This window comes from Crocodylus porosus, unplaced genomic scaffold, assembly GCF_001723895.1.
Source record: "Crocodylus porosus isolate Cpor-Errol unplaced genomic scaffold, CroPor_comp1, whole genome shotgun sequence".
NCBI lineage: Eukaryota > Metazoa > Chordata > Crocodylia > Crocodylidae > Crocodylus > Crocodylus porosus.
Window position 1 is genome coordinate 12,319,445 of NW_017728943.1, and position 4,929 is coordinate 12,324,373.

Genomic DNA, 4,929 nt, shown 5'->3' on the forward strand with positions numbered 1-4,929 from the left:
TGCCCCAGCCGGGGTCTTCCTTGGCTCCTCACTGAGCTGCCTCTGGTCCTATGCTCCCATGCTGTTCGCCGCTAGTGCACAACGTTCCTTTAAACTCTGTCAGCACCGACACCAGCCTCCGTGTCATATCTTCTTGCTTCTGCCGGTGCTGGGTGTACCTGGCATGCATCCCTGCAGCTTCTCCTGCCCCCAGTGTCCCTGCTCGCTCCCTCTCAGAGCCAGCTTTTGAATCCACTGAGCGGCATCTCCCGCTGATGTCACCCAGCTCCAGCTGCATATAAGTGCAGCTAATGGACCACGAAGGTTTTTCTTTTGTTCTTTCAGATTGTCAGTATCCTGGAAGGGGTAAATTTTTTCCTTTTACTGAGTTTCTCTTTTGGGGTTGGGTTCCCCTTGTCCCGTGTTCCCCAGAGGCCGGGATTCCTTGCTCCCCCATGCTTGTATCCCTGGGACACCTACCCTCCAGCATATCCATTACTCCCCCCAGCATGGTGTCATCTGCAAGGTTGCTGAGGGTTCACTCTGTGCCATCTTCCAGGTCACTGATGAAGACATTGAATAAAATCATCCCCAGAGTCAACCCCTGGGAGACTCCACTTGATACCAGCTGCCAACTAGTCATCAAGCCATTGATTATTACCCTCTGAGCCCGATGCTTCAGCCAGTTTTCTATCCACTGTACAGTCCATTCATCCCACCCATACTTCCTTAGCTTGCCTGCAAGAATGTTGTGGGAAACCATATCAAAAGCCTTGCTAAAGTCAAGATATACCACATGCACTGCTCTCCCCATGTCCACATAGCCAGTCATCTCATCATAAAAGGCAATCAGATTGATCAGGCATGACTTGCCCTGGGTGAATCCATGCTGACTGTTGCTGATCATCTTCTCCAAGTGCTTAGAAATGGATTATTTGAGGATCTGTCCCATGATTTTTCCAGGACTGAAGTGGGGCTGACTGGTCTGTAGTTCCCTTGATCCTCCTTTTTCCCCTTCTTCAATATGGGCACTATGTTTGCCCTTTTCTGGTCATCCAGGACCTCTCCCAATTGCCATGAGTTTTCAAAGATGATGGCTAATGGCTCTGAAATCTCGTCAGCCAGGTCCCTCGGTACCCCCTGGCAAGGTTCCCCCTAAGTTGTGTGCACATGCGACCACACACAATAAAAGGTCTTGCCACACAGTAACTTTTTAATGCTGTGCACCCACACTTAGAGGAGCTAGGTTGTAGCTTCCTGTAAACTTTGGAGGTGGAGCATGGTGGAGGTACCGGGGCTGGCATGAGACACTTGCCAGCAGTAAGTTCCTCACTCCTCCGCTCCACTCCTCACTCGGGGCAGGCAGCAGCTGCTCCCCGAGTGAGGCAGGGGCTGGGGCAGAGCGAGGTACCGTGAGGGCTCTGCCAGCTCCGGGGAACTGCTCTGCTCCCCAGCCTCTTTGGGTGAGCCCCTGTAGAAAGTGGAGTCCTTTACTGTGGGCATATGCATATGAGAGGTGTGTGCAAATTCCTACTAAGGAATATGCTGAAGCCCAATAGATTCTCAAAGTATTCAGTATATGGTCTGACTGTATTGGAGCCACTGCTTCCTTGTAGTGAGAGAAGAGAGGCCAAGCAGGATTGAAGGCAAAAACTAGCTTTTCAGTGAACAGAAGAAACTTGGAAAGCAATAATCCTTAAGTAGACTTAGGGGTTAGAGTGGATAGATAGCAAGTTAAGTAGGAGTTTACAGTGTAACCTGACAGCAGGCTACTGTCATGCTGGGATAAAATGCGTCTTCTCTGTATAAGCTAGCTATTGAGCTTCCCTGCTTTAGTGCTGTTTTGGTTGCACAACACTGTGCTTGGTCTCCCTGCAATTTATGGGCCTATACAGAGAAAAGTGGCTAAATTGCATCCAGTTTGGTCACTAGCTTGGTTAAAGTGGGCATGATTCTACCATGAAACATACAGTGTTGCTTTTTCTACCATTCTAGGAAGGCCAGTATCTTCCCTGCAGCCTCTGTAAAGGATCATCTTTATATTCATTGCACACAGACCCATCCCCTTAGTAAGGGGCCCTTACTGTACCTTCTAAGTTAAATCCTTGAATTTTACAATGTTATACTGTGGGGTGGACTGAAGTGGTGCGCACCTAAAGGGGGAGGTGATAGGCAAGATGAATTCGGGAACGGACTGAAGTGGCGTGCTCACGGATTGCTACACCTTAGAGGGAACATTGTCCCCTGGTGCATCCCACCTGGCCCCATGGACTTGTATATCTCCAACTTTTCTAAATAGTCCCTAACCTGTTCTTTCACCACTGTTAGCTGCTCACCTTCTCCCCAAACTGTGCTGCCTGGTGCAGTAGTCTGGGAGCTAAACTTTCCTGTGAAGACTGAGGTGAAAAAGGCATTGAGCACTTCAGCCTTTTTCTGCATTCTCTGTCACAAGGTTGCCTCCCCCATTCAGTAAGAGACCCACAATTTCCCTAATCCTCCTCTTGCTGCTGACATACTTGTAGAAACCCTTCTTATTACCCTTCACACCCCTTGCTAGCTGCAACTCCAACTGTGCTTTCACATTCCTGACTTCATCCCTGCGTGCCTGAGCTATACTCTTATACTTCTCCCTAGTTGTTTGTCCAAGTTTCCACTTCTTATTAGCTTTCTTTTTGTGATTTAATTTATTGAAGGGTTCCCTGCTAAACCAAGCTGGTCTTCTGCCATACTTACTAATCCTCCTGCACATTGGGATGGTTTGTTCCTGCACTCTCAGTGAGGCTTCTTTAAAGTACAGCCAGCTCTCCTGGACTCCTCTCCCCCTCAGACTGGCTTCCCTGGAGATCCTGCCCATGAGTTCCCTGAGCGAGTCAAAGTCTGCTTTTCTTAAGTCCAGGGTCCTTACTCTGCTGCTCTCTTTTCTTCCTTTTGTCAGGATCCTGAACTCAATCATCTCATGGTCACTGCTGCCCAAGTTGCCGTCCACTCTATATCCCCCACCAGTTCATCCCTGTTTGTGAGCAGCAGGTCAAGAAAAACATGGTCTTTAGTTGGTCACTCCAGCACTTGCACCAGGAAGTTGTCCCCAACACTCTCCAAAAACTTTCTGGATTGCCTGCACACTGCTGTATTGCCCTCCCAGCAGACATCAGGGTGACTGAAGTCCCCCAAGGGAACCAGGGCCTGTGATCAGGAAACTTCCACTAGCTGTCTGAAGAAAGCCTCATCCACCACTTCCTCCTCATCTGGTGGTCCATAGCAGACACCTACCACAACATCTACCTTGTTGCACTCCCCTCTAGCCCTAACCCAGAGACTTTCAATAGGGCTGTCTCCAGTTTCATAAAGGAGCGCTGAGCAATTATATGGATCTTTTACATAAAGAGCAATTCTTCCTCCTCTTTTTCCCTGCCTGTATTTCCCGATCAGTTTGTACCCATCTGGGATAGTGCTTCAGTAGTGCGAGCTATCCACTAGCTAGCACTATGTAACCTGCCCATTCTCTAAAGTCCTGTCATGACTCACTGAATCTTGAATGGTCCAAACATCTCAAAGAGTTATTGACCAAACTTTCCAAGGATTTCATGTTGTTTGACCTAAGGGGTTTGCGGGGGGCTGAGCTGAATTGATCCATTTCCAACAGCATGCCTCAGCTGCTTATTTTTTCTTGCCAAATATATACCTGCAGTATGAGTGAGCTTGACTTCCCTCAGGTGCTTTCCCATCTTCACTCTTCTGTGATTTCCTGCCAAGGCTGAAGACATAGTCCAGGCACAGAGCTGCCCTCTTACTGATGGCGAAATCCATGAATTATCGCAGAAGGCTGGAGCTTCATGATGCCCAGAAGGCATGGTGACTAACCGAAATAACCCAAGGGAAATGAAAAAAATTATTTCCTCCAGAAAATTGTGTGTTCATGCAACCTACCAATCACTCTGTCATAATTCTAGGGTGGTGACATTTCTACAGCCTTTCTTAACTAGCTGAGGAACTTATCTTATGGGGCCATTGCACTGGGAGACTGCATTTCCTCTCCAGGAATCACCAGAGTACTAAGTGTTTCTAGACAAGGCACCGAGAATATGTTACTGCCTGATTCCTCCTTCCTTCCTCACTCCAGTGTTTCCTAAACTTCTGGTGTTGTAGTCTCCTGCCTTTAATTCAGGGATCTTACAGAATTTTAGTTTATAGTTTTTTTCTTCCTGATTCTGTCTGCACAAGATGGAGTAACAGGGTGAACCTTCCTGGCAAGGACAGAGAAGATGTCCTGACATACTTTATAGATCTAGAATAGAGGGAAAATCACAAAGTCTGTGCCATGGGAAATTCTGATATTTTAACATTTGTTTTAGTACTGAATCAAGATGAAAATCTGAAATATTCTATTTTCTTGCATATTACCTATCCCCAACTAAGACACTAGGGCTGTGCGAGGCTTCAGATCCGGAGAAGCTTCGGACACTTCGGGGTCTGAAACAGTGCATCTGGGTCACAGCGCTGCCCCGTTCGGCTTCCCGGAGCGCTTCGAAGCTGCTTGGAGATATGGCCATAGGTTATAATGGAGAAACAATAAAATATCTATAACTTTGTTATTTTTTGTCTGATTTGGATGAAATTTTAAGGAGTGATAGACTCTGCAGAGAGAATGAAGCCTGCCATGTTTCAAGAAGATCAGTGCAGGGGTTTTGGGGCAACTGTACCCCAAATTCTTAAAGACAGAACTCCTGTCACGTCTGCATGTTATAACATGGTGGGGGGGGGTCAAACTGCAGGGGTGGTAGCTCTTGCTGAGGCCATAAAGCTTGCCATGTTTCAAGGAGATCAGTGCAGAGGTTTGGGGGGAACTGCTCCTCAAGCTGTGGACAAGCAAAACTGGTGCCCTGGGTGCTTGTGGGACTGACTGTCTGGCTTGGTGGGGTGGGGGGAGACACTGCTGCAGGCCTGGCTGCT